The following is a 12,320-nucleotide window of genomic DNA, read 5'->3' on the forward strand; positions in this document are numbered from 1 at the left end:
AAAAGAAAAAAAAAGTTCTTGTAAGAACTAACTTTTCTGGTTTAAAAAAAGAGCTATAGTTGTATGTTAGCGTGTGAAAGTTTAGATGAATGTATGTGTAGTGCATAATTTACTGAACAAATGCATTAGTAGCGTATGGTGAATGTATAAGTGCAGAACTATGAGGAAGTGCTGCAGCATCATACAGTAACCTCTTTAACTGCAGTGTGCTGTAGTACTTCCGAAGCACAGGGATGCAACATATGCACATAAATGTGTTGCAAATCTATGCTTCTCTCTGCACTGCTGCTTAAACTGCAGCCATGTAGTGACACAGGCACCCTTGCACCATGGTGCAAGGATATCTGTGTCATGGGCTGTTTGTTTTTGTGCAGGAAGATACACCTTCCTGCACAAAAACAATCAGAAAACGCATTTTTCTCTTTCAATGTATGCTGAACATTTTAGCATGCATTGAAGATTTAAAAATGAGGAGAAATGAAAACAATTCTCCTTTTTGTGCTTTCATACACCAATTGGAGAATGGTGCAGCATTCACACACATATCGAGATTTATGATTTATGAAAAATCTGGAGATGTGTCTTGTTCTATGAGTATTCAGTGCAATCATGCACAACAACACTTATAGAACACCCTTTCAACGCAAAGTGACGTGTATGATGAAGTTGTATTTACATGGAGTAGAAAAAGTACACAGAGTGCCTTTTCCTCTCTTTGTAAATATGAAAGAGTGTCTTGCGCAATAACTATGTTACAAAAAGTGACATATTTCTGTTTTTAAAATTGCTTGCAAATGATAGACGGTAAGCACAGAGTTTTCTCTGCAAAGATGCTCAAAGAAGAATGATTGAAATGATTGCGGTCCTTCAATAGGTACAATGGGAAATATTATGAACCACTCAAATCTGTTTTTTTGGAGGTCACATGATATCCGATTACAGAGAGATTTCAAAACTACATAGGTATAAACAGAGTGTTTTTAAAAACGTGTTCAAACTTTGTAGCTTCTTGAAGATCTCCCCATTCTGCATATTAATACTTAGTTAAACTTACCTTCACAGTAATAGAAATTAAAAATGGTATACATTTTTTTCAGATTTTTTTTGCAATGTAAATTAATGTAAATTGCTTATTTTAAAATTAGGATCTGTGAAAGAAAAGGAAAAATAGTTATAACATGTAATAATACATTTTTTACAACACAGCATAATTTCAACAAAGTAATTTGTTTGCCGTTTTTGCTGTTCTCAGAATATATTGAATTTCACTAGAAATAGTGATTTCAATCGTACTCATCACTTAACAGCGGGCAAAAAAAAAACAATCAAAAAGATTGTTTAAAAAAACCCAACATGCTATTCTCAGTAAAATACCACAAAATACAAATCACACATATATGAAATGCTTATGGCTAACAAAATTTTATAACTTTAACTTTTAAAAACTGTAAATGTTGTCACTTAAAAATATTCACCGAGTCGATGAGCACAAAAAAGTCCATAATTCAAACATATACCTTTCCTTGAGGCCAAATGGTATTTTTGCACTCCTTTTTATGTAAATTGTCCAATGGTAGTCCTATTAAATTATAATAATAAATTCCTCAGAGAATGAATTATCTTCCTAAAACTTTGACTTTAAAAATATTAGGTTGGAATTTGGTAATTCCCTAGGCAAACATTGTTTGAAAACCAACTGGGAATCATTACAAAGTGTCCAGCCTTTGTCACATTTTAGATAGGCAGTATAATGTCCAGATGTGGTGGAAGGACCATCATGGAAAATTATTGCAATTGCTACAAAAGTCCTTCCTGATATTGATAGTTGTGTTGTTATAAATTGCTTTATTAAAGTATCCAATTTTCTTCCATCAGCTGTACAACGTTGCATCATTAAAATTATGTATTGTCCATATTTTGTTAAAAATAATGTGGATAACATTTCTGATTTACATTGGCTAAACTCCATGTTTTTATTTGCACCTTTAACTAATTTATTGAAAGACACTGATTTACAGTCTATTAATGTTAAATACAGAAATCTTTCAGTGTCTACATTAGTGGTACATGTATACATGCAATTTTCACAATGATGTTCCCATTTGTAAGAAAGGCCAGAAATATTTTCTATTTCTACACCTTCATTTGCAAAAATGGTAAGCATATACATTAAAAATTCCTGAGCATCTTGTTGGATATTTTGTGTAAATTGTGTAGAACCAGAACACACATTCAAAAGATTACGAACATCTGAAACAGATTGTATTTTACTTGTATCTGTTGTCAATTTTTCATAAACAGAATGCAACAGAGAACAAAAACTTTTTTGTCGATTCTGCATAATTTGTTCTTGCAAACCTTCAAGATAAAAAACAACATTGACCACTACATTAGCATAGCAGTTGACACCTGAACTATTTTCAAACTGATAACCAACAATCTCTTCAACAGTGTCCGATTTCTTTTTACTTGCAATAACAACATTATCTTGTTCTTTTTCCTTCTCGACACCTTCAGAACAGATATTCTCAAACCTTCTTTTTCGACCATCCACACGCTTTTCAAATATAGGATATTGACCTAAATTTGGAGCATACACCCTTCTTAACCTATTATACTCTTTTACACAGTTTGCATCTGCAGTAACCTTTGTCTCATCAAAATCAATCAAAAACAAACCAGATAATGTTCTGACTCGCAACAAAGCAACATATGCCATACCCTCTTTAAATACAGTAGATCCAATGTTCACCAATGCACTGTCTACACTTAATCCTTGAGATTTATGAATAGTCACTGCATATGCCAGAGAAAATGGAAATTGTTTCCTACGGACATATAAATCTATAACAAGCAAAAAAACGAACTGAACAACGACCAATTTCTTTAACTTCTTCAATCTGATCAAATTTAATTTTTAGAAATTCAATTCCTTCTTTTTTCTGATAATTAACAAAATCCACCACTTTACCCATTGATCCATTAACTAAACCTTTTTATACATCCAAATTACGCCTTAAAATTACCCGACAGTTTACACAAGCATTTGGGTGCCGATCACGATCCGGTAAAAAAATTCCCCGTACGACTCGTATCCGGTCTTTTTACCGTACGAATCGTACAAGTGCCGTACAAACTGGCAATCACCATTCGCATGGGAAAAAGTCCATATGAATCGCATTGGGAATCATTCCCCACACGTCCTCGGGTCGGAAAATGTGTCCGACACGTCCCCGGACGATTTACCGTACAAATGTGAAAAGTGAAGTCCGACCGCGGAATTACGATCCATCCCGTGCGTCCGATGTTACAACCGTATGGAAAAAACACCGTCCGCACCGAACTCACATAGCAACCATGGAGACATGTGCCCGCATACGCGCCCAACACCCCCCCAGCCCTCCTATGTACGAGTCGAATCCCCACCCGTGTATGTACACCCGTGTATGTACGAGACGTACCCCCACCCGTGAATGTATGGAGCGTACCCCCACCCCAACCGTGAATGTATGACTCGTACCCTCACCCGCGTATGCATGGAGCGTTACCCCCACCCCAACCGTGAATGTACAACCCGTACCCTCACCCGCGTATGCATGGAGCGTACCCCCCACCCCAACAGTGTAAGTACGACCCGTACCCTCACCCGCGTATGCATGGAGCGTACCCCCCCCAACAGTGTAAGTACGACCCGTACCCTCACCCGCGTATGCATGGAGTGTACCCCCCACCCCAACCGTGTATGTACGGACCGTACCCCCACCCCAACCGTGTATGTACGACACGTACCCCCACCCGCGTATGCATGGAGCGTACCCCCACCCCAACCGTGTATGTACGACCCGTACCCTCACCCGCATACGTATGGAGCGTACCCCCACCCCAACCGTGTATGTACGGACCGTACCCCCACCCCAACCGTGTATGTACGACACGTACCCCCACCCGCGTACGTATGGAGCGTACCCCCACCCCAACCGTATATGTACATGTACCCCCACCCGCGTATGTATGGACCGTACCCCCACCCCAACCGTGTATGTACGACACGTACCCCCACCCGCGTATGCATGGAGCGTACCCCCACCCCAACCGTGTATGTACGACCCGTACCCTCACCCGCGTACGTATGGAGCGTACCCCCACCCCAACCGTGTATGTACAGACCGTACCCCCACCCCAACCGTGTATGTACGACTCGTACCCTCACCCGCGTAAGTATGGAGCGTACCCCCACCCCAACAGTGTATGTACGACCCGTTCCCTCACCTGCGTATGCATGGAGCGTACCCCCACCCCAACATTGTAAGCACGGAGCGCACCCCAGGCCCCAACACCAGCACCTTCACACAACATCGCGCATGTACGAGTCGTACCAAGCCAGACACAAGGACAGCACTGTACAACAAAATTCCCGAAGTACACACCGTACACACGCTAAAAACGCACGTACACAACCAGGACAAAGCAAAACAACACAAGAATACACCATTCAAATGGCACAAAGCCACAAAACATGTCCAACAAGCACAAAAACAACACATTCACTGACCTGCCAAAATCCAAAATAGAGGCCCAAAACACAACCACTCCTTATAACACACCCACCCAAACTTCAAACACAGCCACACCCACCAATGGACCAATAAAAAGGGCCCACACACACAAACCATGAGCCTTTGCAACAGACCCACTGCTGCCAGACCCCACAGACAACCTACAGCACCATACTAGAACCTTTACTACACCTTACACCTGCACACCTTCACACACACACCTTCACAAACACCCCCTCATCACATTCACACACACACCTGCACAACCACACACACACACACCCATCCACACCCCCCCCCACAATCCACACCCACACCCCTCACCATGCCCACTAACAAGAATCCAAAGTTCACTAGCCGAGAGTTGGAGGTCCTTGTCGACGAAATCCTCAGAGTCGAGCCACACCTCTTTGGAACATTGGTCAGACAGACCTGCATGACCGAAAAAAACAGCCATGTGGCAGAGGATTGTTGATGCTGTGAATGCTGTTGCGGCCACCAGAAGGACCAGGCATGAATGCCAAGCCAGGTGGTACGATCTGCGGAGGAGGGTCTGAGCCAAAATGACCGACGACCACAACCAGGCCAACGTCCCTGGAGGAGGGCCGCCCCGCAGACCCGTACAATACCATCCCTGGGAGGAGAGGGTGATGGCCATACTGCCGGTGGTGTCAGTGGACGGATTAGACGGACTCCGAGACCCGGGTGAGTACACAAACAACTCACCTCACATGGGGGGAACGTCATCCACAACCAAACTCACAAACAGGCACGCAACCACCCCAAGCTATCGCATGACTCAACCACACTCCATGAACACGCACATGCCACTGGCGCCACCATGCCCCATGCACCCAGCTGGACAATGCAAAGTCACAGGCCACAGAAAACACCAACACAAGACACGGTAAGCCGGATGGCGGGAGTGTTGGCCACAAAAATCACATAGTGCAACTCAGAAGCAGACAACAATGCCCTCTGCCCATATGCCCCCTGCCCATATGGCCTAGGTCACAGCCAGACAAACAGTGTGTCCCCACACAGGAAAGACTTGCCAGCAAATGGCGGACGCCTTGCATTAACACATGGGGTGACGGCACGTTTGTGCACATGACAGCAGCTAATGAACAGCCAACACTGTGAAAGAGTGGCAGCACACACCACCACAGCAGCAGCGCAGACACAGACACTACACCCAATGGGTGCCTGCTGATCAGAAACAAACTCACATCAACAAGCCAAGGGCCAGTCAAAGATCTGCAAAAAGTGTGTGCCTAGGAAGCTGGGCTGAGGTGACAGAGGGTGACACACAGAGGGAGGGAGAGGGGGAGAGAGAGGGAGGGAGACACAGGGAGACGGACAGAGGGAGGAGGCTGACACACAGAGGGAGGGAGAGGGGGGACAGAGAGGGAGTGAGAAAGGGACACACAGGGAGACCAATTCAGCCGTGGGGGGTGTGGGAATGTCTGCTTGTCAGCAGGTGGACTGCGTGCATGTAGACAAGGGTGGCCAGTGCCTGAATCCCCCCTCTTCTCCATGGCAAAACACTGGGCCATGTGTCAACCTGTGCACGAGCACAACGCCAGCTACCTGCATTATCTAAGTGTGTGGAACAACTCCATGTGCCCACGTACAGTTGAACACGGAAGGCGCCAATGCATGGCTTGCCACACCTGCTCATTCCACTGCTGACTGCAGTCACAATCGACGCAGCAAGTAAGACTGTGCCACACATAGGTAAAGTCGCAAAAGCTGTGGCCAAGGGACATACCCATGCACAAGTGCACTGTGAGTGGAATGCAAGACATATCCAAATTCCCAGAGGAAATGTGCCAACTTAGAAACGAATGAAACATGGATGTTGCATGGAACAAAATCAACATTGTCTCTCTCACACACAGGTCAACATCGTGGATCACCCCCCAACACTGGGGGGGAAGACTCACAGGACCCGGCTCGGCGGGATGACGGACCCACCGGCAGCGACGACTCTCACCACTCGGTGGACGAACCCGACCCCGACCAACCTGGCCCCTCTGGTGTCCAACCACCTGCAGCACCTGCGTCAGGTACAACTGGGCCAACCACCACCCCCACTCCTGCCACATCCCAGGAGACACCCAGGATCCCTGCCCCACCACCACAAAGCAGCCAGGCTGGCCAGGAGGGACACGGTGTACCGGACACCCAGGAGGAGGCAGGCGACAACGCCAATGCCACCCCTCAGGGGTCCCGGAGACCCGATGTGCCCACAAGGGCAGGCCAGGTGCATGTGGGCAGGGGTGGTGGGAGTGGAGGACGGCGGAGGCGCGAGCCTGACCTGTTGGCTGGGGAACCGGTATATTCCCATGTCCGAAACATCCTGGACACATACCGGCAGGACACCACGGGCATGGCCCACGTTGTGTCCATCCTCGAGGAGATCAAGACCCAGCAGGCCCAGCAACATGCGGAGCAACATGCCTGTCTACTGCGACACCAAGGGCGGATGGAGGACAGACAGGCTGAGCTCGTGACGGTGTTCAGGGGAATTCACAGTACACTCCGTCGGATAGCCGACAACATGGGCAACCCTCCCTGTGCCATCAGGTGTAGAACATCACCACCCACAGGGAGGGATCAGGAGGAGGAGGAGGAGACATCCGACGGAGCATCCCAAACATAGTCACGGCCTGCTTCTGAGGGTCCCCGCAGGAGGGCGGGTCGTCCACGGAAAAGACCGTGAGGGTCAGCGCAACAGCACCATCTCCCAGGACACCTGGCCTGGCACCTGGCCCACTGGACCAACAGTGGCACAGCAGCAAAAGACATTCTCTGCCACATGGACTTGCTGGTCACTGTCTGACCAATGTTGACAAAGACTGTGGCATGGACTCTGAGGATTTCAAATGGCAAGGACACCAACTCCCCTACTGAACTTTGGATTCCACACACCCGGAAAGCCCCTCATGTCATACCACCCCCCCCCCCCGTACCCCAACCAAAATAAAAAGTTACACCATAAAGAGAAGATGCCTACATATTGCATTATTACCTTACATGTGTCTTGTAAAGTCTAACCATGCCTGAGTTCTCATTTGACTTCAACCATCCACACCCTGGGGCCTGAGTCTGGCACAGGACACATATGGGTCACATTGTATTAGGCAAGACAGACATGGAGCACCATACACACCGGTGATGGGCCAAACCAGCTGAGGGGGTGGCCGCACAACCGTGCCGACAGACAGATTGAGTACAGCGACAGCCATGCGCAGAGGTCAGGGATCATGTGGAGTGTCCTGTGGGGCACCCAGGTATGTGTGGACAGGTGGCAGAACCATGTCCTGCAAGCTTGAGTCAGGTGGATGCAGAGAATGGTGGCCTGGCCAACGTTGGATGCATGGGGATGGCACATGTCACAATACCCACACAGTCATGGACTACATGCACAATACAGAGTCTAATCCCACACAAACAGCTTGCATCTTGCTACTTTACACATAGACACATAGCCACTATCACGGAAAACCATGCCAGACATGCCGGATGCACCGTGGCAACACACCAGCATTGACTGAGAAGAGGCACCTTTGAGGCATAGGGACACCTTTATTAGTCATGTATTCGGGATTGCAGAGGCGACTCGGAGTACACATGAACGGGTCATGTGGAGTAACATGTGGGTCCAACACTGGAACCCCCCTTCTGCAGCACAAATGCGTGATAGCCATGGAACTGGCACACAAGTGTCGGCTAACAGCTAAACACCCCCTGCTGCTCACGGAGAGGCTGCCATACACCATTGATCCGCTGATGTGGAAGTCCCACACCATGTCAAGCCAATGCAAACCGTATGTGTCCGAGGGCAGTGTAACACACATTGATGCCATTATCACAATCCACAATCCCATCACTGATGACTGTCAACAAGTCTGACCATCTATTCAGGTGTACCCAGCTGCATGTCGTGTCCCATGGTGATGCGACATGTCTGCAGAGGAACCAAACATCGACAGGGGCAGTGGGCACACATCGGAAACAACTGCCACACCCAATACACCCCTGATGCATCCCTTACCCTAAGGAGACTTCCAAACTTGTCCGTGCGTGTAACGCTGAGTCAGCACACGATGACGTGTCCATGAGGAATAGCAGTGCCACAACAATGCAACCAGCAGACGGCATGCGCAAGTACCTGGGGATGAGAGACACACAAGAAGTCAGCCACAAAAAGCACAGCCACTTGCATGTGCATGTACTCGACACATGTAAGGATGACAACATGCTAGGTCACAATTATGACTGGAGAAATACACTCATCACTGGCACCATCACTCCAGTGACACATCCACACACACCTCTGACTCACGTGCCATACATGCAGATGGACACACACATGGCAACACATGCCACACGGGGACCAATGCGTGCACACACAGACACTGGTACTCACCACTAAGCAAAGAAGTCGCGTATGAGCCGACTCCGGATGTCCTCTTGCGGAACCACATCCTCCACATCACTAGCCCCATTGCCAAGACCTTGGTCCTCCACGGGTGGATGGTCCTGATCATCTTGATCCAGGATGAGTGGCACAGCTTTCTCAACTGCCATGTTGTGCAGCATGCAGCACACCATGAAGATTTTGCAGACCTTCACCGGGGCATATGGGAGGGCGCCGCCGGTCTTGTGGAGGCACCTGAATCGGCTCTTCAGGAGACCAAATGTCCTCTCTATCACTCGCCTTGTCCGGCCATGGGCGGTGTTGTAGCGGAGCTGGGCCGGTGTGATGGGGTTGCGGAGAGGTGTGATCAGCCATGGCATGTTGGGATAGCCAGCGTCCCCTACATGGAAAGCACATGCACATAAGTAGGACAGGAGAAGCGGTCGTGCTGGAAGTCTACCCAAAATACAGGACAGACAGAGTTTACCCACCAACAACACATGCTCGTTTGTTGCGCAGCTGCGTCATCATCTCAGGCACCCTGCTACGCCTCATGATGTAGGCATCGTGTGCTGATCCTGGAAAACGAGCACAGACATGTGAAATCACCATGTTGGACAGACACACCACAAGGGCATTGATGGAGTGATAGTGCTTGCGATTCCTGTACGCTACCTCCTGTGCCTGTGGTGGTACCAAAGCCACATGTGTCCCATCTATGGACGCAATGACATGGGGCATCCCTCCCAGGGCATAGAATCCACGCTTGACCCCAGTCAACATTTCAGGGGTTGGGAAATGGATGAACTCATCCAGGTGAAGCAACATGGCCTCTAAGAAATCATGCAGCACACGGCAGAACATGCTCTGGGACATGCCACCAACATGAGCTATGGTATTTTGAAAGGTACCCGTGGCAAGAAAATGTAGGGCTGCCATTACCTTCAGCTTGGGTGTCAGTGCCGTAGGATACCTGCGCAGCGGTTGCAGGTGTGGTGCCAGCCTCGCCGTCAACTCCTCAATCAACGGTTGGGGGAAGCGGTAGCACCGGATACAGTCATTCTCCCGCATGTCAGCCAAGTCCGGAATTGCTCGGGGAAGAGGCGGCGCTCTGCAGTAATTTGGAAGTGACAAGGAAGAGTGACTGCACTACAACAACAATTTTTTGGTGCTGAGCATATGTTAATCTGTCAATACACATATGCGACATACGGAGTCAGGTATGTGCCACATGCCCTGGACACGTATGGCTGCCAGGTGACACTCCTACCAAGACCCAGCTACACACGGAGATTGTAAACCTCCACATGCCATGGCATGGGATTAGCTGTGTCCCAGTGTAAGTGAACAGCCAGACGCAACACAGGAGTGACATACATCAACACATCATCAGAAGTAGGCTGTCGATTTCAGAGACTGGTAGCGGAACACTAGAGCCACAGGTCACATGAAATTTCACTAGGACAGCCCACACACCTTGCCAATAAGGTGTACATGTAATGACTCACCACACATTCATAGAGAGGATGCAGACATGTCCTTGTTACACTACTCCGTGTCCCATGCATACATACGCACCTCACATCCGATGCCACATGTGGCCTGGTGTGCGTAACAGTGTGCCATGTCCATCTACACACAGACACATGTTGGTTGCTGCAACAGCTGATGCATTTGAGGGAGCACCAACATCAAGCTATTGGGGACACCCCACACATACATGACATAGTCACATCGTGCACCGTGGGTAGTGACATGTCTGGTGTGGTAACCCCTGTAGCGGGCATCAGGGGACACTTGCGTGTGTTGTTGACTGTGCCATGCCAGTGACGCTCATCCCAAGTGTGCAGTACCACATGCACACATGTCAAAGGAGTTAAGGGCATGCCTGGCACACATTGCACCATCACACATTACAACTGTACACATCTCATCATACATCTGGTGCCTTCTCGACTCAGGAGTAATGTGCCACATCACAGCCTTTCACACCTGTGCCCCACACATGTAGTACTGCCCAGACAATGCATTGATGTCCATCCATGGACAAGTATGTCAGCCCTATTCCTTCCGGTGTGCTGCCTGTCACCACTGTGATGTGTGAAAGGCACCGTACATTCGCTCAGAGGGCCTGTGTACGTTCCCTATCACTATGGGAGTGCTGCCTTATGTGTACCCATAGTGAAAGTTAGCGTACGCACGCGTGTACGGTCTGTACCACTATGGGTACACATACGCGTGAACACCCATAGTGATAGTGAGCGTACAGGCGTGTGTACGGTCCGTACCACTATGGGTACACATACGAGTGAACACCCATAGTGATAGTGAGCGTACAGGCGTGTGTACGGTCCGTACCACTATGGGTACACATACGCGTGAACACCCATAGTGATAGTGAGCGTACAGGCGTGTGTACGGTCCGTACCACTATGGGTACACATACGCGTGAACACCCATAGTGATAGTGAGCGTACAGGCGTGTGTACGGTCCGTACCACTATGGGTACACATACGCGTGAACACCCATAGTGATAGTGAGCGTACAGGCGTGTGTACGGTCCGTACCACTATGGGTACACATACGCGTGAACACCCATAGTGATAGTGAGCGTACAGGCGTGTGTACGGTCCGTACCACTATGGGTATACATACGCGTGAACACCCATAGTGATAGTGAGCGTACAGGCGTGTGTACGGTCCGTACCACTGGGTACACATATGCCAGAACACCCATAGTGATACGGACCGTACACACGCCTGTACGCTCACTATCACTATGGGTGTTCTCGCGTATGCGTACTCATAGTGGTATGGACCGTACACACGCCTGTACGCTCACTATCACTATGGGTGTTCTCGCGTATGCGTACTCATAGTGGTACGGACCGTACACGCGTGCGTACGCTCACTATCACTATGAGTACGCATACGCGAGAACACCCATAGTGAGACGGACCGTACACACACCTGTACGGGCCGTTGCTATGCATTTGTGGTGCCCTAGGGCCCCGGTACGCACCGTACCTGTGTGTGAAACTCCAAATTACATAGGGGACACATGAGGGACAAGTATAAAGGCCTACATGCATGCTGGTTGTCATGGAGACCAAGTTTAAAGTTTGAATTTTTTTCAGCAGGTGCACAGCAGAAGTCAGTTTGAATAAATCTACTTTGTTGCAATGTGGTTCTGGAGTTGACATCATGCTCAAGAAAAAAACACAATAAGAACCCACTGACTGTGCTAGGTTTGAAGGGATTGGAGGAAACATAGGATGCAAATGTGAGTGACCAATCACTCTGTACTCCTGTGCATGAAACAGGCCAGCAAGGCAGA

Source organism: Triturus cristatus, chromosome 8 (assembly GCF_964204655.1).
Source record: "Triturus cristatus chromosome 8, aTriCri1.1, whole genome shotgun sequence".
Lineage (NCBI taxonomy): Eukaryota > Metazoa > Chordata > Amphibia > Caudata > Salamandridae > Triturus > Triturus cristatus.